The 26,596-nt window shown below is 47.3% G+C and overlaps 1 protein-coding gene across 1 annotated transcript in view; it reads right to left on the reverse strand.

The window, feature by feature from the left end:
* The window catches only part of GMDS (GDP-mannose 4,6-dehydratase), a 628,435-nt gene that overhangs the window by 2,574 nt on the left and 599,265 nt on the right, over positions 1 to 26,596 (reverse strand). The window lies entirely within an intron of this gene.

Here is a 26,596-nt window from a genome sequence, read left to right on the forward strand (position 1 = left end):
TATATATATATATATATACATATAAGACGCCAATGATTCAGGGAGAGTCTGCTCTGCTCAGCTTCACCAGTACAGGCATGGAACTGCTTCAGGAGAGTTTCCATCCATTTTAAGAGACTTCCTTAAGAAGGAAACTGTCTGAAAGAAAAACTACAGGAGAATATTAACCCTGCACCTCAACCCTCACTCACCCATTTCTTATAACAGATCTCTGAAGACTGATTTAGAATTGAGATGAGAATTTCAAGATGATTTGAAGAAAGAAAGGGAGGAAGGAAAGGAGGGAGAGAGGGAGGAAGAAAAGAAAGAAGAAAGGAAGGAAGAAAAAGGAAAGACACATACTTTGAAACAGACCATTGGGGGGGTGAGATAAACATTTAGCTTTTCCCTGTACAGATGTATTCATCAAATAGTGCATAAGATGAGTCCTTAAAACAGAAGAATGTGAAGGCAGTGTGACAGACAGCTGAACTTTAAACACGATAAATACCCCATTGAGAAGCTATTCGCATTACACACAATATTAAAGAACAACCTAAAACCAGTTACATCAAGTGAAAGGAACAGATAATGAAGCTACAGCTGAAAGCCTGCCTCAGTGATTTTCTTCAGATTCCCTGAAAGGTGGCAGGCGTAGGGGTTCATGCTGGGAAAGGCCATCAGGGGCTGGACAGGACCGGGTGCTCACCGTCACTCCCATATCAAAGGGTGTCTGGGTGCTACTTCTGAATGAACGTCCAGTAGTCCTGCCTTATCCTCAGTGTCACTTCCCGAGGTTTCAGTTACGGGTGTTCCGCTGAGTCCAGAGCAGGCAACTGGTCAGAAGGTCAGCAGTAGCCTAACCCTAGGCCTACCTCTCGCACCTCACTTCCTCTCGTCACTAGGCATTTTATCATCTCACATCCTCACAAGGAAAAGGGTGAGTACAGTACAGTAAGATATTTTGAGAGAGCGACACCACATAACTTTTATTACGGTATGTTGTTATAATTGTTCTATTTTATTACTAGTTATTGTTGTTAATCTCTTATGTGCCCAATTTATAAATCAAACTTTATCACAGGTATGTACATACAGGAAGAAACATAGTATATATAGGGTTGGGTGCTATGGTAGTTTCAGGCATTCGCTGGAGGTGGGGCTTGGAATGGACCCGCCTCGAATTGAGGGGGGCTCCTGTACTGTATGCTTGGAGTCATTCTCTAACAGGGTACATTCAACGGCCCTCATTCTCCATCATCCATCATTACATTTTAGGCTTGACTAAATCAAACTCCCAAAGGCTTTGCATTTCACAATACACCGAAGTACTGATTTCCTCTCCAGGGTGTTAATAATAGTAAAACAAGTTATTTCTGCTGGTCCAAACAGTCCATATACAGATTCTTCAGGAAAAGTAGGATACAAAAATTAATAACTAGCAATTCAACATTGCACGGAGCTGGAAATAGAAGTGGAAAAACAAATTAATTTACTTCTTTCCTTTCCCTAAATAAACTTGTATATACTTCCACAATACTTCTCCATTTTACTGTAATTCGTTCTTTTTCCCCAGAGAGCTGTGAAATGTGGCGTCATGAAGCAACACAGCCCTCCCTCAATTCTATAGCAGTTGCATAGCTCAAAGAAACGTGGTTATTGTTTAATCACACAACACTTGCTGTAAATCAACCAGCATTGCATAGGATGCAATTCATGGCTCTGAACTTATAGTTAGCAAAACCCTAAAACCCAGTTTGGCTTCAAGTGATCTCAGTAGGCTTGGGAAAGGGAGCTTTGTATTGTAATTATGTTTCCTGTATTTTTCTACAAGTAGCTCATAATATAAAAACAACTAGGGAACTACAATTAAGGAAAAAGAAAAATGGTTTTCAAAAGCTTAGAAACAGACATTGCTACCATACACTGTAAAAGTATTTCATTGAAACCAGAGACGCACCCAGTTAAACTTCCCAATTTAGTTTTGAGCCCAACTCCTACATTCCAGTCTAGCAGCTTACTTTAACCTTCTGCCAAGGCTCTGTCTCCCTGAAATTTAATTAGACCAAGAGACCTTGTGAAGGAAAAGGATGAGGTTCCATCAAAACAAAGCAGCTGCTCTCTACGTCAGCTGCTAGTGAGCTAACCTCTAGACTAGTCCGTGTGCCTGTGCCCCAAGCAACTCTGAGGGAAAGATTAGGGACATCCCAGCTTGGTTTACACTTCACTTCTCCTGAAGGACTTTCTTACTTCTTTCTGTTGTGTCCTTTCGAGGAAAGAGACAGTAAATGGTTTAGGCTGCAGGGTTTGAGGGGCACAGGGCGGACAGACCTCGAGGGTGGTGTGGGGAAAGTGTGATACGGGACTACACAGGACTCTGGAATGACAGCAAGGACATGGGAACCCTTCTTTAAATAAAGCTTCCGCCAGCATGAAGAGAAATGGGACTGTGGAAGCTGGATTCTTACAAGGACATCAGGAATTAAGTGCTCTGCTCACAGGACCGTGTGGAGCAATGGAAGGGGGCAGATAAGGTCACATTATAGTTTCCTTTTACATTTCACAAATCCTCTCCACTAAGGCGTGATCAGCTCCTAAGGACGAGAGAGAAGAATGATTCATCTATTTTGTTCTTTTCTTCCTTTTTGACAGTTCAGTTCCTTCTTTATTTATAGGCTTAAAGTCATAGTATGACAACAGGGGCAAGAACTGATTAAAGAGAAGATTTTATGTACAGTTTCCAAAATGGACTTTGTGCACTGGGTGGTCTGGAGCTTTCCTTTAAAAAAAGAGACAATAAAGCTCTGGGAAAAATTTAAAGCATTTCTATGTGAATATGACATTTCCTGAACTCTGGCTTCTGGTGTCTTCACTGTTTCCATTGCTATTCCTTAGGTGAGCTGATTTCCTCTCCAGGAAGGACATGTGATTCGACATGTGATTTATTATTGTCAAATTCAATTAGGTTTAGCTGAGCATTTTACAGCAGCAAAACAGCATGAGCAAAGAGAAAACGTGCATGTCCGGATGCCTAGAGCCCCCTTAATTTTTCTCGGACTCCGTGACTACCGTTGACTGGTCGGACCTTTCAGAGCTGTCCTCTGACGGCGGCTCTGTCCGGGCATAAACCCTACAGGCCCAGTGCCAATGGCCAGGGTTGCAAACAGCAGCACGGTAGGAGGGCATGTTTCGCTGCAGCAATTTTTCAGGCTTTCCTGGCTTATGTTCTTGTTATAGTGAACTGATAAAGGGCCAGACCAAATCCTGGAAAAGTCATTAAGCCAGTTCCTGAGCCCACAGTAGTTAACATAAAATCCAGAAAAGTAGAGACCATGCTGTGCCATTATCTGTTACTCTAACTATAGTTCCCTTTCCTCAAATCTCCTGGGTGCCCCCCTTTTTTTTTTTATCTCGATCAAGATAACAACACATCTTTAAATTATACCGCTTAGTCTTCTTTCCTCCCCTCCCCGCACCCCAATCTTTTTTTAATTTTGGTCATTATTTAACACATTAAATGCCTTTAACACCCACCCACCTTCCCTAAAATCACCATGGGGAATGCTATTAAATATATTGATCGCATAGGATAACTTTTCAAAGGTCATAGAATCATGTTCTTTCTCTCCCCTTTTTCATTGTGGTTGTGTTGGGAAAATTTTAATATTTATTTCAAATTATGTGTTGGATACCATGTTTCCCAACAGGTCAGTTTTGACGTTTGCAGAGGACATCTGTTTAGGTGGAGAAACATTTTGAAAGTGTGAGCTCTTTTGGCAGGATGTTAAATTTCTAATGTGCATATTGAAATAAACTGATTCTTGAGTGCTATAAATAAGGAGAAGATGTATGGACAGGGGATGTTAATAAGGAAAACTAAGATGGGTGAAAGCCCTGGTTAAACATCTTCAAGAATTTGAAATATGGAACTGTGAGTAACACTGGGTATTCATTTCTTTCCTTCTACTTTTCAAAAAAAAAAAAAAAAAAAAAGCAAAATTGAGGAATAGCTCAGGTTCCAAGGGAATAAAAGAATGAAACAAATTTGGTTCTTGATCTAACTTTATGCTAATGTGGAGTGAGCAGGAAAACTTTACTCTTGGGGAAAGGCTTCTTTTTAGAGAGAAAGAAATGCTAAAAACAAAACAAAACAAAAAACCAAACCAAAACAAACCAAACTTCAGTAAAATGGAAAAGCTTTAAAGTTGCACAGAATATCCCGGTCAAGACTCAAGACGAGCAGCTGGGAGTCGGTAGGAATGGGAAAAAACAGAAACCAAAGAGTTCCCCCAGAAAGTTTGCAATAGAGGATGTCTCTCCCGGGCAGTTTAAACTCTTACGTGCTCACAAATACATCATTTGGTTGAAACCTTCCCGGACAGGGAGTGAATCTCAGGGCAGTAAGAAAGGCAATGAGCATTTCCCCCTCTTCCCTTTTACTGCTGTGTATCAGCACAAATTGAAGTTGAAGCCAGGCCTCTCCTTTAATGACAGGGGTGATAAGAGACAAGAAGAAAACAGCAGGCTGTCTCGTCTGCGCAGGAAGCTGGACTCAGTGGGACTGTCCATCAGCAGGGGTTGACAGAATGCCGTCAGACCCCAAACAATGCTCGGGCTCAACCTCGGGGAAATTGAGTCAGTCAGCACCGGCTCCGACAAGCGTCCTGACAGTGGAGATAAAGTGGCAAAGGGAGCAAAACAGTGTGAGCAGGCCCTGCATTGTGTCCCTGTCCTCAGTTACCCGGGCGGAGGCTGCTGGGAGGCACTTGGCACAGGGCGACACGTACGTACCCTGGACTGGAAGCCCTCACATCATCACCGCTGTCACCTCCACTGGTGGCCTGGCATGTGAGCCCTGCCTGTTAGTTATGGCTCAGGATGTGCTAGAGCGACCTCCTGGATGGGGCCTGAGGGCGTCTCTAGGATCCTGTGACCCCTCACTGATCCCATTTTTCTGGGTTGGGGGCCCCTTATTTTCAATCAATGGCATTTGGCATTCGGAATCAGGAGCTATTAGGAGCTACCAAACAAAGGGAAAGAAATACATCTGTCCACGTGTATGCCCCAGACACTACTGAAAAAGCCTACCTAGCATGGCAAGTGAATGAGGATACTGTCTTCCTTAGGCGTCCTCTTGTATGTCAGTAAAGAAAGTATTCACTTTATTAAGGGAGAACCCAATTGATGGCATTTATAGTGCAGCCGACATGTATAGATGCATCTTTTCTACATGTACTCTAAAAATATGGTTAGCGTAAAAAGAGAAACGTTGTGAGGCAGAAAGGGTTCTATAAGAAACACTGACAACACAATCGTGTGGGGGAAATACAGGACTTAAACACACCAATTTCCTTTTAAATACTTTTAAAAAAGGCTGTGGAGAAAGTCCCTTCAGGCAGACATGCTTGAGACGTGTAGAGACGAGGACAGTGGTCCATTCTCCTTCACGGAATGGACACACAGATCCCTACAATTCACACCACGCTGAGGCCCAGCTTCTCCTGCCGCCTCTGACGGGGTCCCAAGCACCGTCCAGCCATCGGGACCCTCTGGCCCTGGGGGCCTGTGTGGCCTGTCCTGTTCAGTCAGGCTCTGAGTGAGCTGAGCAAAGGAAAGCATTTCTTAGAAGCTGTGCCTTGTAGTTTTGCGGGAGCTGTCTACTCATAGGTCGGTGTTTAATAGGTTGCTTTAAATAAAACAAGCACTATGATTTTGGGAATGTAGTCTTGCATCACACGCATTGGTGAGGTACTCTGGCTTTTTGTACCCGTTCTACATCTATAATCGTAATCTCAGAGTTCATTTTTGTTGTTGTTGTTAGCTTTATTTCTTGATCCCTGGTGCTTACAGGAGTATCAAGCTAGGGAAAGCTAGATTAAGAACTGTAACTGGAGCCATCTTGGTTCCGATTTCTTCACTGATTTTCGCTCTAAGCAGCTGATATGGGGGGCTGACTCACAGTTGTGATGCAGAGCCAGTTAATGAAAGGGAGATAAGATTGTTAGTGACCTCAGCATTCCAGGCTTCAAAGCCAGCACCATCTTCCCTGGAAATTACTGGTTACTGTTAATAACTGGATCTAGGGTGTAAAGATTTACCCATGCTGGTAGGAGGTGACACAAACCCTGAGGAAAGGAGATAAAGCACCTTTAAGTGGACCGATTAAAGATTGTTGTAACCTAATTGGCAAGTGGCACTCTGGAGCACGAGAAGCAGGCTGCCTTGCTTTGGCCACTTCGTACTTTTTACCCTCAAAGCACTTTACACACATCGGCTAATTAAATCTCCAGACAATCACATTCAAAATGCAACTCAAGAGATCTTGTATCTGTTTCAGGTGGCTATTTCCTAGGGATGAAAGCACCATACAAAGTGTCTGTGGGGGTTAAAGCCCAACTCTGCCCTGCAGCTTATCTTCAGCCTGCATGTGGAGAGGAGGCACCTTGTCACTCGGGGAAGGCTGACTAGGGCCGCAGGAGACCCCTGATAGCACCAGGGGAAGGTGATTTTCCATCAGCTTGTTCCCTTCCAGTATGTTAGGAAATATGCCCCACCCCATAGAAAGGGCTCTGCCCTCCCTTGGAATATTAGTACTAAAGAATATGGTAAGTAATACGAATGCCTCCATAATATAGATAGTTTTTCCTTTGGGATTTTTCTCAATTTATATTGTACCACAGGTCACTCAAATTCAAGAAACTCACTTCAGTAATCCTTCCTTCCTTCTTTCAATTCATCCATCCATTCATCCTTCTCTCAACCAAAATAAAAATTATATGACAGGGACATTCAAATGTACACCGCTAGATTCCTTCAAACATTCATTCCCTCAGTAACTTGTTAAGAAACTCTAGGACTAACCAGGCAGCGGACTACATCCAAATTCTTGTTTTTTGGTTGTTTCTCTGGGGACTTTCATATTTGAGGAGAAATTAAGACAACTACGAGGACATTTGTTAGTAATGTTTTTGAGAGGCATGGAGAAAAGAAGAGTATTAAGACAGATATTTAACTTTTCTATGATTTTTATCTATCCATTCATTTGGTTTCCTATTATCATGGTTAATAGAGAGTTTACCAGGCTGCTGGGTATCTATACTGTATGTTACCTGGCAGTCTTTCTTTCGTATTTTTATAAGAGCAACAGAATCCTATACCTGAACACATCTATAGAGATATTTAAACAAATAACTTGATTAATTCACAAAGCCATCTAGTGGTAGGGTTTTGGACTAAAAGCCAGGATTTCTGATTCTTAGTCCAGCACTCACAATGCTCAGTAGCACAAACTTTCCCTAAAAAGTACTATGAGCAGTATACTTTATGCTGCATTAATTTGAGTGGCACAAAGGTCCCTGAAGAATAAATACTCTATCAACATATGGAAATATCAACATACTCCAATGCTCGATGAAAGAGATGAACAGAGAAGAGTAGATACAGCATGATTCAATGCGTATGAAGTGCCGGTACCAGCAATGTAATCGACGGTGATAGATACTAGATCGGTGGTTATAGGGGAAAAGGATCAACAGGGAAGGTGTGTGAAGAAACTCTTGGGGGATATTCTCTTTACTGATGGGAGCGTAGCACACATGAGTGCATGCATTTGTCAAAGTGGACCAATATATATACTGAAGATCTGTGCATTTCACTGTATATAACTTATATCTCACTAACAAAAGATTCTCAGGCACCCAACAACACACAGATATCCCTGGAGAGACCTGGCTTCATACCATAGCTCAACCACATAGCTGTGTGACCTTGGGGGCAAGTTTCTCAGTGTTTCTGAGCCTCAGGTTTTAAATTAGGTATGAAATGGGGAAAACATCACCCATCTTGCAGGGTTGTGAGAATTCAAGATGACACGTGGAATGTAGCTAGTTCTATTTCTAATTTATTTTACACTGTTAAGGCTAACTATTGTTGCTTTTATCACTAAGGTATACGGAACACTATCCTTTTAATTTCTTTTTTTTTTTTTAAAGATTTTCATTTATTTATTTGACAGAGAAAGATACAGCGAGAGAGGGAACACAAGCAGGGGGAGTGGGAGAGGGAGAAGCAGGCTCCCCGCTGAGCAGGGAACCCACAGGGAGCCCGATGCTGGGCTCAATCCCAGGACCCCGGGATCATGACCTGAGCCGAAGGCAGAGGCTTAACGACTGAGCCACCCAGGCGCCCTTATCCTTTTAATTTGTTATAGTCACATCATAGATGAAAATGTAATCTTCTTTTAAAAGATTTAATTAATTAATTAGTTAATTTAGAGTGCATTGGGGGAGGGGCAGAGGGAGATGGAGAGAGAGAATCCCAAGCAGACACTGTGCTGAGCGTGGAGCCCAATGCAGGGCTCGATCTCATGACCCTGAGATCATGACCTGAGCCCAAATCAAGAGTCTGACGCTCAACTGACTGAGCCACCCAGGTGCCCCGAAAATGTAATCTTTTTAAGTGGGTTGTCTTATAGTTTTTCTTTCATGCTTTTATGTTACTTTAACCTTGCATGTAACCTGACTTCTCCTATTTTTAGAGCATCATTTTTTGAATATTTGTAACCAGAGTATACAGGATTTTGTATTCTACTTTTCCCCAATTATTGTAAACGTTTCATATGCTCTTGGTTGTTTGTTGCCAAATGTTTATAGTGTTAGAGCTAGGGAAGTAGCTGTGGACAAGCTGTTGTCATGAGCTTATGTTCCAGTCGGGAGAGACGGTCTAGAATACAGGAGATGTGAGTAAGACCATGTCCACTACTGAGAGTGCGAGACAGAGACCTAAGAGGAAGCCAGCTGGATAAAGAGTGGGGAGGCTGGGTGGGGAAGGCCTTCCCAAAGACGTGACATATGATCCAAGATTTGAATGACAAGAAAAAGCCAGTAACAGAAGTTCTGAGGCAGGAGGGTCTCTTGGGGACACCACAGGTACATGGAACTTAGGGAGCAACCCTCTGGTCTGAGGGGCAGAGAGAAGGTCACTGAGTATGGACAAAATGAATGAGGGGGATCAGAGCCCAAGACGAAGTTGGAGAGGTAAAAAAGGCCAGACCATGCCTGGCCTGCTGGGTAATTCCTCCCATGGGGCCCAGGCCTTTCCCAGCAAAGTCATGTTTTTGCAAGACTTTACTCTCTAGTCTTAGAGTATCTGCAGCCCGCCGGCCACAACCGTATAGCTCGCTAACTCAACTAGTTCAGAAGTCTGATTTTCAGATGGCAGTGTAATTTTTCAAAGTGAGTATGGGACTTTTAGCTAAATGTTTAAAAGGGTGGCTGAAGGACTTTTGCCCGGCATGCTCCAACCCCTTTCCCTCCTAAGAAAGCTGCCACTCTTTGACATGTTTGTGCCACCCAGCCTAGAAATATCTGGCCACCCTTGAAGGGATTAGGTCCAGGCTACTGCAGTTAGGAGTCAGGACTCTGCCCCCTGGCCCTGTAGGACACAAGGCCCAAGGAACCTCCTGGGGCCAGGGGGCAGGAGCCTGGCCTGCTGTGCTGGCACCTGGGGGTGTGCGGTAGAAGGGCCGGACCTCTTCTGGCCGAAGGAGGACACGTTCAAGCTCCCGAGGGCGGCGGAGACGGTGCCCCACCCTTCACTTCCTCCTGTGTGAGCAGAATCCTGGTCAGAGTGAAACTGTCACTACTGACTCCCCTCGTTGGAAGCTGCCTTCTTCTTCGCTACTAGTTCTCGAGCGAATGGGACACAGCGCTGAAACTTGCGGGAATTTTCAATTTTTTACCAAATTCTGTGTATGTAAAGGTTCACTCCTCTACAGAGAAAGAACCTGGCTTCGCTTTAAAATGCGTAGTCCTTTAAGCAGCCTGCTACCCGCGATACGGAGTTTGGGTTGTTTTCTGAGCCGCCAGAGGCTCCGGGCGCTGGGGGCACCTGCCCTGTGGGATGTTTTCATGGGCGCCATGCTAGACGGGAGCAGGCAGGAGGAGAGGCCGCGAGAGAGGCGAGCACGCGGAGGCGAGCCGAGGGAAGACTCACCGAAGGACTGGATTTGGAGGAAAGAGGATTCATAGGGAACTCCTAGGATTTGGGCTTGAATGAGGACCTTTCCATGGCTTTCAAAGACATTATATGAATTTACAAATGCTACCAGCAAAGTATGAGTGTAACTTTTTATCACGACCCCGCCGGCATTAGATTTTATCTCCTTTTCAAGGAAACCTCTCATTTTCGTGATTATGAAACAGAGACTCTTTAAAAAGATTCCTTTTGTAAAATTACCTGTGTTCTCTTATATCATTCCATGGAACACACTGTCTTGTTTTGGATCTTGATTCGATGCCAAAGCCTCTCAGCTGAGGAAGTCTGGTTAACTCCGAGAAAGGAGCTTGGTTTCCACAGGCCCCAGCTGGGTTCGTGTGAAAGGAAGGAGAGGGGAAGGCAGCTCACCTTCTTCCATGACCCCTAGCTAGCGGACAGCTTCAGCCATGCCTTAGGACGTGCAAGGAAAGGGTTAAGCCACCCTGCGTCCACTCTGCCCTACCAACACGGCCCTGCTTTTAATCTATGGCTTGTGGCAGGAGGAAGTCCGAGAGGTGGCCTTTCACATGACATCATAAAAGCCTGATTTATCGCCAGCCACCAAACATCTAGAAAATCATAACATCCTTTCAGGAAAATGCAGTGGAAAATAATCAGGTTGGCTTTGATGAAAGCTTTGGTGGGGACTCCAAGTGTGACATTCTGCACAGTAACCCTTGGCAGGTGCTCTGTTTGCAGTCCGAGCGGCCTTCACGACAAAGCCCAGAGTCTGAGCTGCACGGCTGCCCACAGCGGAGCGGGGCTTTAAAGTCCACAGATAAAAGAAGAGTTTGGTTCGCACTCTGCCAGCTTGCCTAAAATAACACTTGAGTGTATGTGAAAATGCTTTGGAAATAACAGCCCTATCCAGATATGAGGAATTCTTGGTTATAGAAATATGAAGATCCTACCCCTTCCCCAAACCCGCTGCCATGGCAGCAATGCCAAACGATGCTGCTTCCTCTGCTGCTTCTGTTGATTTGCTCTTCTCTCCTTTCCTAGGACTGTCTTTAGGACACGACTCTGCAGTTAGAATCTTTGCCTATGTAGTATTTCCAGAGCAGTGTCCACTGTGGTGTCATCCTTAATAACTAAGGGGGCTACACGATGACAGAGATGACACCTTCCAAAACGTCAGAGGAAATCAAGGGGTGAATTCCTCAAGCCACAAGGAATTGGTCCCAGGCATGTTTACATCTCTGTGTTGTTTCTCCTGCTCAGTAAGTTGATAAAAGCACCAAGCAGGAACCTCATTTTCTTTGGTGTGCATGATGTACTCTGCAAATAAACACAGGAAAGAGGGACAAAGACTAGAGTATTGGATGGTTCTAGAATTCTGGCCACATCAAGTCTACAAAAGCTCATTGGCATTGAAAGTAGGCCTATCTTTGCAGATTGACACCAACTTAGAAGGTCCCGGGACTCCTGAGCTGTGGGGAAGAGAGGTGTTCTAAAGATTGGGCCAGCACTGATAAGGGGCTAGTCAGGGTTGGAAGGCTGGCAAAAATGAAGACTGGGACCCACTTCAAAGTTACGTTCACTTTGTTTTACTGTGACACCTCCATTGTGTCGTACGGAGACTTCATAGGATCAAAGACTCACGTAAGTAGACAGAGCCCCGTGAAGGTTCCTAGAAGGTTGGTGCTTGGTGGAGGGAAGAGCCCCCAGTTTGGAGGAGCTCAGAGCCCGGGCCTCAACACTATCACCCTGAGAATGGGCTTCCGACTGCCGCATCAGGCAGCCCTCACCGCACCACTGTCAATTCCTTCGGAGTTTGATTTCGGAACTGGAAAGGCCTGCCCAAACCTGATCGTCCCAGGATTTTGTATGGGGAAGCAGGATGATGTGGGAGCGAGCAGAGCGGTGAGGCCTAGCCCTGGCCCAGCCACATGAATTCCGTCACTCGAGCTTTCCTCAAATGTCAATGAGGGAAGGGAGGGACTGGAAGAATTTTCAAGGTCCCTTTTCTAAGCTCCTGCTTGCTCCTGGGCTCGGATTGCTGGTGCCTGCCCAGCGCTGCGTTCCTTGCATCAATCCTTAGGGACGCTGTGTGGCATCTCCTTGCCTAACAATGGCTCACTGATGCACAACGGCCATGGCGGCAGAAGCAGTGGCTCGCGAGTTCTGCTCCAGCGGGGCTGGGGCTGGCTTAGCCTCAGCACTGCACTTCGCATTCTACTCCCGGTAAAGCCAGGACATGGGGGGGAGCTGGTGACTTGGTGCATAGTCAGGCGGTAGGGGCCTCTGCGGTCCAGGGAGGCTGGAAGGCTCCGCGCAGAGGGCGCTGGTTAGGAGGCAAGTGACCCGAGGGTGGAGGCGTGAGTTTGGGTGGTGGTGTGCGGCACGAGGCCCAGAGGGAACTAGGGCTTCAAACTCTCCTCAGGAAAGCATCTGTGGACTTTTGGGGAGCTTTCCATATAACCTTGCCAGCCTGAATGCTCTCAGCTCTCTTGTGGCTGTGAAGTGGACACTTGCAGTATCTTACTGCCCGGAGCTGTGCATGTCACTGCGGCACCTGCAGGGTAAATAAATAGTGGGGAAAGTACGGGAATACATTTCCCACGGACGCAAATCATCATCAAATGTATGGAGTGTTGCCGGGTCAGGAAGTCTCTACTCAGGGGGCTCTCAAGGAAGGTCCCCTCTTCAGTGGGCCAGGGAGCCGCCCCCGCTCCCCAGCCCCGGCCATTCGGGACTCAGATGTGGAGCACTTCTGGCTGCCATTCCCTCCAGAATGGCTCTGGGCCCAATGACTAGTTTAGGGCTGGGGGACTTGGGGAACCCTCTGAGCTGACAGTAACCCCTCGTCCGAGCTATGCGCTAAGCACTTCACATACCTCGTACTGCTAAACCTTCTAAGAGTCCTGTGAGCTCCGTGAGGGAAGGGAGGCTCTGGTAAGGTGAAGTGACGTGCCCAGCGTCCATTCGTGTGAGAGCCTGGATTCAAAGCCCCGTCTCTCTGACTCCGGACCAGGTAATTAGCTCATTTCTCTAGACTCCCTCCCTTCTTCTCCATTTAGTAAGTGGGCTGACAGCTGACGTGTACCACGAGTCACGCGTTCCCATCAAGCAGAGGCCCTTGACGGGGATGAAGTCCCACCCTGGAGAACTTGTTGAAGACATAGCGGAAGGGGACTATACGTGCACTAGGTAGAGGTCCAGAAACACTAAAACTGTCGGTTAGCCTGCCTGTGTAGGTTGTACACTGGAGCAGATTCGGGAGCAGAAACGTGGGTCAGAACAAAAAGGGGGCGTATCAGGAGATACCACACCGGCATAAGCACATGGCACTTGATGTCAAAACAGCACACTGTGAAAAAGTTTGATGCAGCCATGGATTTTACAGCAAGAGTGAATTCATTGTTCTTCTCTAGCTGGGGGTGAAAGGTTTTATAAGAGGTTTGAAGATAAAGTATCTTGTTTTGGTTCCTAGGAAAAAATGTCATTTTCTAAAAAACACAACTCTCGGCTCCATCAAGCACCATCAGGAATGGTCATGATCATGGACTTTGCAAGCAGCTGAAACACAGACCAGTGGGCAATTTGCCTGTGGAAGAATTCTTTCCAGTCTGTGCCCCCCTGACATTACTAGGCTGTGAGACTCCCGGTGGACGTCCCCCGGCAGAACAAGGCTTTGGGGTGGAATCTTCTAGGAACTGTTGGCTTTCTAGGACCACAAGGAATAGTAAGGGACGCCTGACATGGGAACTCTGTGAGTTTGGGAAACTTCCAAATGGCCTTTGCTCAGTATCTGACCCCCTCAGAATACCCTTTTCTATGAAAAGACTTCAACTCACAGAATTCAAAAGAGTTGTCTGGTCTTATTTATGCCACCACCATGACCGTGACTAACAGAAATACAACTGTTCCTCAGGGTGCATACCTTTTCTTTCAGGGTCTGGGTAGCGAAGGCGAGAGCGGGTCTGGAGAACACGTGTATCTAAAGACTTTATCCAAATTGACTTAGTTCTGGAGTTTGGACAGTGAAAGCTCAGAAGGAAAGGGGGACGTCTAATTATCGCCATCTTGGTAATAGTAATAACAACAGTAATATTTCTCACAAAACAACAGCTGTGTAGCGCTTTACTAGGACCTTTTGGCCTATTTTCTCATGTAATCCTGGCAACAGCCATCCATGCACTCAGTAGCCATAATCACCCGGCCTTCGAGAAGCTCAAGGTCCTGCGGTAGAGACCAGCGAGCTCATGGCGTATCATCTGATGTGTGCTACAGCCCAGAGAGGGCGACGGAGCAGGTGAACAGAGAGGGAGGCCACATGAGTGCAGGGAGTAGGGACAGGCTTGAGACCTGAAGAGGGACGAGAAAGGGGAGGACAATGAGCATTGTGGTGGCCTTAAAATTGCCCTGGGGTAAGCCTGTCACCAAGGCACCTGCACAAATCAATAATGGGAGGGCTGGTCTTAGCGTTGTCCCTCTGGAACCAGGATGAGCTACCTTCCCAGTGGGCTAGAGGGGACCACAGCCCTGCGGGGACCAAGAGTAAACAGAGTAAACGCTCCCTGAGCTGGGTTGTGAACAATGAGTGGGAGGGAGGACGGCAAAGGGCAAAGGTAAAGACAGTGTAGGTGTCGGATCAGGAGCTGAAGGGCGCAACGGTGTTACAGAATCTTCTGCGACTTGCAGTTTGGGATGGCTGGGGGCAGCGTGGGATGGAAGTCCCACCTCGTGCTGGCTGGGGACCCCAGGCGCACGGTCGTCGGGGCTGGTTTAGCGTGACGTGTGGAGCTGGCCTCAGCTGAATCCCAGCGCTGTCACCCACTACCCGAGCCTCAGTTTTATAATTTATAAACCTGTTATATTCTATCTGCCAGTAATAAAGATTAGAGATACTGTAAGTGCTTAGAACTGTGCCTGATGTTGCGCAGGTCCTCCACAAATCGCGGCTACTGTCAGGGTATAACTCGAAGGCTCCATCGGGGCCTAGAGGCTTAGCAAGATGCATTGGAGGCCATTCCAGGCCTCGGGGCTGGTTCTTTAAAGCCCCCACTGAAACCTCTGACTGGAGCGATGGGCTGCCCCCTTTCATCATATGGTTAGTTCCCCATAGCCTGTCATATTCTCGCTCTTCCTCTTCATTTATTTAAACCATACCCCTGTAAAAGCTCATGGGACTTGGGGGCAGAGAGACTTAGGCTGAAAACCTAGATTCACCATTCGCTAGATGAGTCTCCGTCTCCTCACTTGTACCACACCCTGGAGCTACGGTAAGGATGTGAGGGCTTGAGTGCTTGTCACATAAGGCCCTCCACACATGCTCATTCTCCTCCCCTCTTCAAGTCCTGGCTGTCTCCCTACGCCCCGAAATCATTCCCACCTTCTTCCTTGTTACCCCGAATCCACCTTTGTGTCCCCACTGCACCTCACACAGCAGCCGACGAGACGGCTGGCAGCTCGGGCTCCACCACGGGGGTGCTGGCTGGAAGCAAACCAGCAGGGAGGAAAGTAGGACCAGGATGAAAATAATGTTGAGTAAGGGGGTTCAGGGATGCTGACCAGGTGACGTTCCAGCAGAGTGCTGACTGACAAGGAGGAGCCAGCTCCGGGAGACCCCGGGCAAGCAATCCAAGTGGGGGAAGCAGCTTGGGCTAGGGCCCTGTGGTGGTAGGGAGCTGGCTGGTCAGAGAACCCTGAGGGTGGGGTGAGGGAAACTGCTACACGTGGCAGTGAATCCGGGATGTAAGGATTTATAGCTTTGTCAAGAAAGATCCCTGGATACATTTCTTCCTCTGGGTACTCGTCAGACCCTCTGCCTGGGGGTGGCCTCAGGGATCCACTTGGGGAGCGTGTTGACCACCTAGGGGCTGGTGATCAGATTGGACTCATTTTAAGGCATCCTGGGAAAGGGCTGGACTCCAGAGCAGCACAGACAGCCTCTGTCAGCAGTTCCGGAGCCCAGAGGCCCAGAAGGAACCCCTGGGCTCACTCGGATCCTCATCCACTTGTAGTCACCCCGGAGTTTCTGGAGGACGAGAGTGGGACCGGATACGGTAAGTTCCCGTGGGATAACCTAAGTCACTGTCACCAAGTTAGCAAAAATAAATGGAGGCCAACTAATGGCACGCAGCAAGTGCCGCAGGGGCATGGAACAGAGGAGGTCTTTTAGGAGAGAAGATTTACCTTCTCTCTCTCAGAGGAGCGAGATACTTCAACCAGGGTCAGGGCACCTCACAGCCCAGTGAGTGCCTGCCTGACTCGAGCCTGTGGCAGAACCTGAAGGGCCACTTTGATCTTTATCAGGTTGACTCAGTGCTTCTTGCGCCACCATCCCTCTGACTGGAGCCCTGGCAAGGGCGGAGCATCCAAGGAGGCACAGAGGGTAGAGGAGGAAAAGACGCATTAGCCGTCCTGGCAGATGAGCTCAGGCCTGAAGACTCAGAGCATCACGCTCCGGTGGCCCGGTGCTCACAGCTCATTTCTCCCGAACAGCTTCTCTCTCCTTTCCTTCTGAAGAAGCCACTCGCAGCAGAGGCTTTAAAATATTGGCCAACCTTCTGTTTAATATTTTATATATGTCGTGGGGGCTCCTTGCATTTCTCTGGCTTACCTTCATGAAGGGGAAATAGAAATGCTGCCAACAACCCAACACATCTTTTTCCCCCAAACGATGCGAAACGCGTTAGAAAGTTCCTCAGCGCCCACAAGAGGCCCTGACCCCGCCTACCCCTTTGGGATTTCCTGTCCTTTCTGTCTGGTTACCCGCTAAGGAGGGCCGCCCCTGGCGCTCTGCGCCCCACACGGCTCTCTGCGTGGAAGTCATGTTCTCTAGATACCGGCGGACAGCGGCAGGCTGCATGTCTCTGAATCTGGCTCATTTCAGCTTATTTCCTTGTCATCAGTTCTGTAACTGTTCTTCTGGCCTGTCTGAAATGCTTGGCTTTGTGGGCGGAGAAAATAACTTTCTCCTTTTATACCTTCAAAATACTCCCCTCTCCTCAGGTTAAGGCCAAGCTGGCCTTGTGCTCTGGGCTGCAGAACTGGGTTTCCTGGCAACCATACTCTCGAGTTATAAACGAAGTGTGTTTATTCGTCCTTATGAGGAGAAACACAGTGTGATATTTCGATTTTATAGACTTGGCCTTCATGACCTGCTGGTAGAGTGGCTGTGCCAGTCCCGTCAGGAGGTGGGTGAGCGGGGGCCCAGCAGGGGCTGTCCCTAGAGCCCCACAGGAAGTCAGTGGGACTCAGTGGTGCTCGGGGCGGGATGACTCCGATCCTAATGCACACCAGGAACAGCCAGCCACACACCACCCCTCACCCTTGTTCCTCACGTAACACCCCCTCCTCACTCTGAGCTTTTTCTTCTCTTTTTGTTATTTTTTTTTTTTCCTGTTTTGGAATAGCTGCTTATGGGGACTCTTCAGGGGCTTTTAACCACCACCTCTGGCCCTGAAAGAGTGGACACAGCTACATCCTCGGGGTGTCTGCTGAGGAGGTGGCATCAGGCAGATCAAGTCGGTAATTTCTTTCCTTTTCTTATCTGGTTACCTTTCTTGATCTTTGTCTCCTCAGAGAAATCAAGTGTTCCTCAGCAAATTTGTGGATTTTGTTAGAAGTGGAGTTGGCGGGATCCTTAGCTAGGCCGAAGGAATCAGAATTTCTGAGGGGGCTCCTCAGAAAAGCTGTCCTAGAATCACTCCCTCAGACCCATATGCATTTTGAGGTCTTAGTTTGGTGTCACTGGGACCCAGCTCACTTCTGGGTACACAATAGATATTATAAGGAAAAATGGCCCCTCTCCTTAAAATGCAGCCCTGCCTGTCCACAGTTTAGCTGGACACTTCCAGGTCTGCCCTTCCCTTGAGGTTCTCTTGCTTCAATTACTCCCATCACCAAGTGGCTCCCGAGCTGTTTAAAGGAGGCAAGTGGAGCCTGCAAAAGTCCTTTTAAAACCCCAACGAGCACAAAGGAGAACCCCCTGAAGGTGAGCACTCCCTGAAGACCACGTCCGGATTCTGCCTCAGCAGAATCCTGCTCCCAGGGCTCACAGCCCCCCTCGAGCCCCCAGCTTCCTCGGAGGCCTATCCTCCCAGCCCTGAGGCCCAGCCCCATGGCAGGCATCCTGCTGGGTCCTGACTCCGTATTTCCTGCCTGCTCCCCTGGCAACCTCGAGCTCCTCCCTGGACTCCCTCCAGCTGTGCAGGCCAGGCCTGGCAGGCTCACGCCCACAGCACCAACACTTAGCCTGCAGCCTCTAGGCTGATGATATGCTGCCTTTCCCCCAGGGACCAACTCCAGAAAGACCTTCACCTGCCAGCTGGGACCCCCGGTCCCACCTTGAGGCAACATGTGAGTTACAGCATGCATGTGGATACCCTTCAGCCCCGGGTGCCCCCACTATGGCTGTGACTGGGGGCCTGTCAGCGGCACTGGTAAATTACCACCGTGAGACCCCCTGCCCGGCTTCCAACTCTCCCGTCAACATGGCCCCCCAAGCTTCCTGCTTCTCCTCTCAATTTCCAGAAAAGGGCCAAAGAGCAGCTAAGCTGAACTCCCCGATCAGCTCAAGACCTGTCCCTGACTGCCCTTCGCTCCTGCTTTTCTCACCGCCTTGTACTTCATTGTCCCGCGCTCAGTGTGTTTTCATGGCACCACTGCTGCGTCGGTGCAAGCCTCCGGGACGCTGCACCATGCGTGGGCACGGCCCCCTGCACCGCTCTGCTCGCCAGGTGCCTCCGCGCCCCGGGCCCCCACGCTCTCTGCAGCTACCACTCTGCACACTCACTCTGTGGTCTCCATCCATTACAGTGGCTCATTCTTCCTGTCACTTCAGGGGCTAGATATGCTCTCCATTTTGCAGATGAGGAAACTGGGAGTCAGTAAGTGGCCTAAAGTCACAGAGGGGTGAGTGGGGGTGGAGGGCGATGAGCTTCAACTTCTGGCCTGCTTTACTCCTAAGCCCTTTGCTTTTAACCATTGAGCTTCTTTCCCCCAGTGGAATGAGAGAAAGCTGCATGCGGGCAGAAAGTGTTCCTTGCCTGTTTGCGGGGACCCGTGCACTGTGAGGATGGCCTCCTGAGCACAGCCCCCCACCCCAGAAGTGGTCCCCTGCTTCTCGCCGTCCCAGCATCCCCTCATGTCCCTCTTCACAGCTTTTTCACAGTCTGTACTTACTTTGTCAATTAGTTTCTTGTTCTACTGTCAGCCTCCCTAAAATGTAAGCTCCATGAGGGGCAGAAGTGTGCCTTTCTCAGTCGTCTCTATCTTCAGGATCTAGCACTGTGCTTGGCAGCTGCTGAATGGATACAGGAATGCTTAAAATGAAGTCAATATATGCCCCCTACTAAATACACCTGTTCCCTTTCCTCTTGCACTGGAACCATTACTGGCCTCTCCCTCCCTTAAAATTCTGGTCAACTTTAGTTCTTTCTTCTATATTTTGCCCACATCATTCATTTTCAAATCTTTTGCTCTCAGATTTTCCTTCCACGGCCTTCAGATCCCATGTACTTGGATGACGACAGTCCCCTCCTCCTTCAAAGACCAATGTCTCCCTGGCTCCAGTGTCCCTTCTTTCCCTGGGATGCTACTCATTCTTTCAGAAGCTCTTTGTGACATTCCCTCAGTTAGAGAATTCTATTAGTTGCCAAATAAAATCCAAATTCTTCCTCTGACTTCCAGTATCTTTGACAGTTCGATTCTAACCTACTTTTCCAGGTTTATTCCCTGCATTCAGGAGAGGTTGGACCGACCAGGAAGCATACACATACTCAGGACTCCACCACCTTCCCAAATCTAGAAATCTAATGAAGAAGCATTAATCGCATGCCCACCACATTCCATGTACTGCACGCTGAACGTACACAGCTAAACGCCATGAGGCTGGAGTGGGGAGGTTACTTCATGAGCTAGGTCAGCGAGAGCCTGTGGGTCTCAATCAGCCTGCCTCCCAAGCAGATCACCTTGATGGTTCCCGTGGGCAGGGGAGGTCAGGCCTCCTGCCCTTTCCCTGGCCTGGCTAGGTGGGAGTTGAGTAGGAAAGGACTTTGCAGGGGCGCCTGGGTGGCTTAGTCGGTTGACCATCCGACTCTTGGTTTCGGCTCAGGTCATGATTTCCCAGTTGTGGGATCGAGCCCCGAGTTGGGCTTTGTGCTCAGTGTGGGGTCTGCTTCAGTTTCTCTCTCCCTCTGCCTCTCACCCACGCTCTCAAATAAATAAAATCTTTATTTATTTATTTATTTTTAAAGATTTTATTTATTTATTTGAGAGAGAGAGAATGAGAGAGAGCAAGCACATGAGAGGGGGGAGGGTCAGAGGGAGAAGCAGACTCCCTGCCGAGCAGGGAGCCCGATGTGGGACTCGATCCAGGGACTCCAGGATCATGACCTGAGCCGAAGGCAGTCGCTTAACCAACTGAGCCACCCAGGCGCCCCAATAAAATCTTTTTTTAAAAAAAGACTTTGCATAAAGATAACAAGACCTGGTGAGGTCGCTGAGCAGGTGCCAGAGGGACAGAAGCTTGATCCCTCTCCCGAGAGAACTAGTGTTCCACAGGGAGCAATGACAAGGGACTTGGGAGAACCAGCCTGTCCAAGATATGATTTCAAACTGTCTTATTCATTAAGATAGAGCCTGTCTGCCACATCCTCAAAATTACAGATGTCTTATTTGCTATAGATGTGGGAAATGGCAGATGCAGGAGATCCAGACAAGGATGGAGAGCCCCACGGAAACATGAGATTCCCTGAAGCCAGGTAATTCACACAACTGCTGGGAGAAACACCAAGATGCCCTCGGCATGCAGGGACAGGAATTTGAGCAGGGTTTTTTTTTTTTTTTTTTTTAATTTTAAAAACAGTCCCCAGTAGGCTGAAGGGTTTGGAAGCATCCATGTGGCTGAGACTCCGGTTACTGAGACAAACCGCAGTGCCTTTAGCTGCACACAGAATGGTTGGGGAGATAGACCTGTAAGCCAATCACAGTAGCTCAGTGACCGGGGTTGTTAGTGGGGACAGTGGAGGAAAAAAGGGAGGGGGGTGGGTACCCACTCTTTCATGTCATGGGACAGACAGGCTTTGCAGAGGAGAGGGTGTCTGGGCTGAGTCCTGCAGAGTCATGGAAACCTTCTCAGGCCAGGGTGGGAAGGACAAGCCATTCCTTCTTCTTGGGATGTCCTTCTCTCCATCTGGACCTACTCACATCATACCCATTCCTCAGGAACCAGCTTAGATGCCACCTCTTCCCAGAGCATGCTGATCCGAAGTGACCTGGTCTTCCCTCGACCTCGGGCAGCTCTATGCTCTTCCCCCGACACGTCTCCATCCCCTGCATCCCTGATGCGCGGGGGGCTCATTGCCCCACTATCCATACTGCACGTGAATGCCACATATTCCGCCTACAGTGAGTGCTCAAGATCTATTCCCTGAAAGAGGGATCAGATTCCTTGTTTTAAGGAAGGAAAGACTGATTTGATGAGAACGGGCCTGGAGCTCGATAATTTGGGCAATGGTATCCTCTCTTCTCAGGATTTTCCTACTATTATTCTTTCAAAGTGACGATGTAAGCAGTGTGGTCATTCTGTGTGAAAGGATATCACAGGAAGTCCCATCTCCTAACATACCTGCACATCTCAACATCTAGTCTGATCTGAAGAAAACCTTTCTCTCCAATGCCACGCTTTCCGAGTTCCTTACTTATTTGAAACTGTCTACGGAGCTGCATTCAGTAACACGGGAGGCTCTACGGCTTGTTTTTATATCACTATTGAGGGCTACTCCATAAGGAACGGCTCAATTTTGTAACTAGCAACACAATGTTACTGAATATATGTGAGAAAAACATACAAAAAGCATCACTTCTGCTAAACTCTTATTCCTTGCTATTCTAGTTAAGAAAGTTTTGAACAAATGTTAAAAATATACAGTTAAAATTTCCTCTATACAAGGAAAAGTATGATTCCTGCTTCCTCAACAAAAATGCAAAGCTGTTTTGCATAGAGAATTGTCAGATCTTTTAGTTTCATAATCCTTTAATGCACAGGTAGCTTAGCTAATTAGCACTCCCAAATAATGAAACACTGCAACCCTGAACAATTTTAAATGAAATCATTGTTGTAACATAGCTGCATTTTATTGGTCTAAGTGTAAAAATATTGTGGCGATCGCTGGCTGCTGCCTCCCGGTTTAATATTTCTGCTGGCTGGGGCAGAGTCCTTGCCGATAAAGGATCTAAAACATAGACGGTCTTCTCCCTAGAGCTCTTCTTGGAATTTATTGCTCTACATTTCCAGATATAATGGCTATAAAGAAAACACTATACAGAATCAGAACTGGAGGGAACGTGAGCTTTTTTTAAGACAGGCTTTTAAAATACACAAATGTAATTACAATTCTTATTTTTAAAAGAAGTGTTAACTTAGAATATTGCTGCAAAATACTATTCACATGCTAGGTTTCAGATTATGCTAAAAATCACTTGCCATAAAATTGGACTTCACCAGCACAGGTGTGCACTAACCTTTCTGGCCTTTAGGGTCCTGTTTTGGAATTTTGTGATGCAGCTCTCAGCAAATAAACCTGGGTACTAGGAAGAAATGACACTATCGCACAGTGGGGTTTGTGTACAGTCTTTCTATGACTAACCTCAACCCATGTTTCAAGTATGCATCATTCACTTCTTAACAGATGAGAAAACTCAGTCTCAGAGGTCAATTTGGGAGATCAGACTATCTGATAATTTCTCAGCCTCAGTTTAACACATTATACTCATGTGCCAACATTAAAAATGTTTGTTAACAGTGTACCTAGCTTCTTGTAGATCACAAGTAACAATACATTTTAATTTTCCTAATAATGCATTCATTAAACTAAGATTCCTAGAGGAACTGAAATCCTCTATTATTGCACCTTGTAAGATGAAAGGGTGTTACACAAGGTACAAACGCAAGAGATCCAAATGTTCTTGCCCTAATTACTACATCTTGTTTATGTGCAGGCCAAAGGGCATTTTTTTTTCTCTTTTGCTACATTCCAACTCATTCTCAAACAAAAGGCCAGTTACCATAGTAGGTTCTTCTTTCCAAACCATCTCTTCTTTATTCCTAAGGGAAAGTTTATTGCATCCTTCTCTAATAAAGACATTTTTACTGTGCTTCAAAGGTACCTCTTAGATATTATGGTCCTAATGCCTCTTTAAGAAAATAGTTCTAACATGTTTTATCTCTTTATGTGGGTGACCAGTTCCTGGCTTCATTGTTCCCCAAATTCATCTTTCAGAGAGCCCTAAAAAGAACACAATGAAATTTCCGGCACGCCTCCTGGCCAGCAGATCTGAACCTCACCTTATGAAAAAGGTCCTAAGTAAGTAACTGCCTGTGGTCTGACGGGTGTGAGTAACGAAGCACTTGTGTGTGGCTCAGGGTCTTCAGCTGTGAGGGGGCAGGGGCTGGAGCTGGAGCCTGCAGCCTCTCTTGGCTCTCCAGCTCCAAGACTGCAGCCTCTTCCTTCCCTTGCCTCAGTGTGTGGAGACGGCTGACGACTGCACTCGGAGCCCAAAGAGTTTTAACCATCAGGGCAGCTGTGAGCCCGCAAAGACGGGAAGGATGAACTTCCGCACTCGCCTCTAACACCTGCCTTCTGACAGCATTCTTAATGACCAAGCTCCATGCCAGGAAAAAACAACTAGTAACTCTACGTTAATTTCTTTCTTTACAGATGGGAAGAGGCTCCTTGAAGTGCTGTCACACTCCCCCCGTGGGCCGTGATGGCTGGGTACGGTGGCATCTATCTAAGAACATGTGAGGGGTGCCCGGGGGGCTCAGTCGGTCAAGCATTGCCTTCGGCTCAGGTCATGATGTCGGGGTCCTGGGATCGAGTCCTGCATCGGGCTCCCTGCTCAGCAGGAAGCCTGCTTCTCCCTCGCCATCTGCCCCTCTCCCTCCACTTGTGCTCTTTTCCGTGCTCTCTCTCTCAAATAAATAAATAAAATCTTTAAAAAAAGAAAAAGAATATGTGAGATATCCATTAGTAACCAGGTAGAACCAGAAAGGCTCCAAGGAGCCTGCCAATTCTTATTTCATTTTAATCACCAAGTAGGATAAAATACAAGGACAGAGGGGAAAACCCCTCTGAACTCACTGCCTATTGATTACATGTTTTAGAGAATGATGGCAGTCTTGTTAGATTGGGAACAAAATGAACAAATGAAACAGAAAAGCAGCTGGTCACCTTGCCAGGCCCCCCTGGGGAGGCAGGACCAGCTCCACTGCCTGTGACAGAACCAGATTGACCTTGAAAATTGGTGAGTGGCTTTCCTGGACCCTTCCTGGGATGAAAACAAGGCTTGGCATTCAACAGGTACATGTTTCCCTCTGAGCACCTTATCTCAATAATTACGGCCATGCTGGGTTTCACCACCATTAACAGTGTGCGTACTCCCCTTAGATCTAATCAGGCAAGGAGCCACTTTGGGGCTGGCAGACTTGGGCCTGCTGTGGCACGTAGGCAGCAGTCCACACTCACCCCCATGGCTTGTTTTCATCCTGTCCTAGCTCACTCCTGTCATGCGAGTTAGGAGCACTCAGTGATGAGTTCAAAGAGTCAGGCTGATCTAAGGGAGTGCTCTGGAGCCAACTGCTAAGGCCTGGTGCACTCTTCTCATGGGCTGTCTTACGCTGTCCTTACGCTCACGTTCTTCGATTTGCATTTCTGATCTTCGGGGAAGAAGACATTCTCCTGGAACTAACTCCCTTCCAGGATGCTCCATGAGCCTCAATTTCTGGGCCTTATGTCACCAAGGCTCTGACTATGCTGTGTGCACAACCTCCTTTAAGTTAAACAGCAGCTGTGCATGTCTGTGATCGGGTATTAGAACACACGTGGGTCTCTTGCCCAGGAGATCTGAAGCCTGGGTTCTGCGGAGGCCAGACTTGTTACTCCTGCCCCATTTCTGACCTCGGAGAAAGTGGATGTGGCTGTGGCCCTTAGGTAGTGTTAGACAGGTAGTGTTAGAGAGGTGTGACTGCTCAGCGCTCCGTGTTTCTGGGACAGTCTCTCTGCACCTCCCTGTTCGTCTTTATTTGTTTAAAAGATTCTATTTATTTATTTTAGAGGAGAGAGAGAGACGGAGAGAGAGGGAATCTCAAGCAGACTCCCCACTGAGTGCAGAGCCTGACTAGGGGGCTCTCGTCGTGGGGCTGGATCTCACAACCCTGAGATGGTGACCTGAGCCCAAACCAAGAGTCAGACGCTTAACCGACTGAGCCCCCCAGGCGCCCCAATCTCTGTTCGTCTTTAGAATGAAGCCATGATCTCTGCCCCACAGAGCTGTAAGGAGGACTAGATGAGATAACAGAAGAGAAAATCTGTAGAGCCGGGCGCTTCATAATCATCATCAGGACAGAATCATTCCTCCTTCCTGTCCTGAACAAACAACTGCACAGATGCCTTTTTTCCAAGCCTGCATTGGCACAAAAACCCCGTGAACTTCAACATCACATGCTCAACTGGCTATCCTTTGCACTGTACATGCCCGGAACCAAAAGTTCCTTGTTTTATGTTCTTTTTACTAATAGTGATACAGAACTCCGAGACATTAATCTGAGCATATTCTTGGTCGAACTGGCAGATCTGAGATCAGTAGTAAGTTTCCTAAGAAACTGGTTTTTGTTTGTTTGTTTGTTTGCCAGCTCAGAAACGGTTTACGGTCTCCTTCTGTCTCTATTTTGCTGTTCGTCCTGATGTGCAAAGGCTGCTTCCCACACATACACACACACAGGGTGCTGCTTTGGCCTTCTGCCCCATCTCTGCCAGGTTATCCATTTCTGCTTAAGCTTCCCCTTGATCTCTCAGGCTTGCTTCTTTTTATTTTAGCTTTCCAGTCCACTTTTGGTCATTCAGATCACCAACCCATTGGATCCCTGGCTTTACTGCTTCTTTCCTCAGTTTGTGCCACTCCTGTCAGTTGCCCAGGGGTCCCAGTGCTGGTCAGACAGGCTTTCCTCCTCTGACCCTCATGGCATCACCTTGATGCACTCAACTGGTGTCATTTCTCATCTATGCTCTTAACTTACTTTTTTAAAAAAATTTATTTAAATTCAATTAATCAACATACAGTGAGTGTATTATTAATTTCAGAGGTAGAGTCACTGATTCATCAGTTGCATATAACCTCCAGTGTTCATCACATCACGTGCCCCCCTTAATGCCCATCACCCAGTTACCCATTCCCTCTACCCACCTCCCCTCTAGCAACCCTCAGTTTGTTTCCTAGAGTTAAGAGTCTCTTACAGTTTGTCTCCCTCTCTGATTTCTGTGCTCTTGACTTATTCTATCATTTGTGTTATTCAAATTGGACTGTAAGCTGCTCTAGGAAAAATATTAAATCTTTCCTTTTCCCATGATTAAAGATGGTGCTGTGCTTATAATGGGGCTTCAAAAACAAGTGCAAAAGACATAAATAAATGGAAAGACATCCCGTGTTCATGGACTGGAAGTCTTAATATTGTTAAGATGACAACAGTAGCCAAAGAAATCTATACATTTAATGCAATCCTTATTAAAATCCCAATGGATTTTTTTTTCAGAAACGGAAATCCATACTAAAATTCACATAGAATCTCAAGGGA

This window comes from Phoca vitulina, unplaced genomic scaffold (genome assembly GCF_004348235.1).
Source record: "Phoca vitulina isolate PV1807 unplaced genomic scaffold, GSC_HSeal_1.0 scaffold31, whole genome shotgun sequence".
Classification (NCBI taxonomy): Eukaryota; Metazoa; Chordata; class Mammalia; order Carnivora; family Phocidae; genus Phoca; species Phoca vitulina.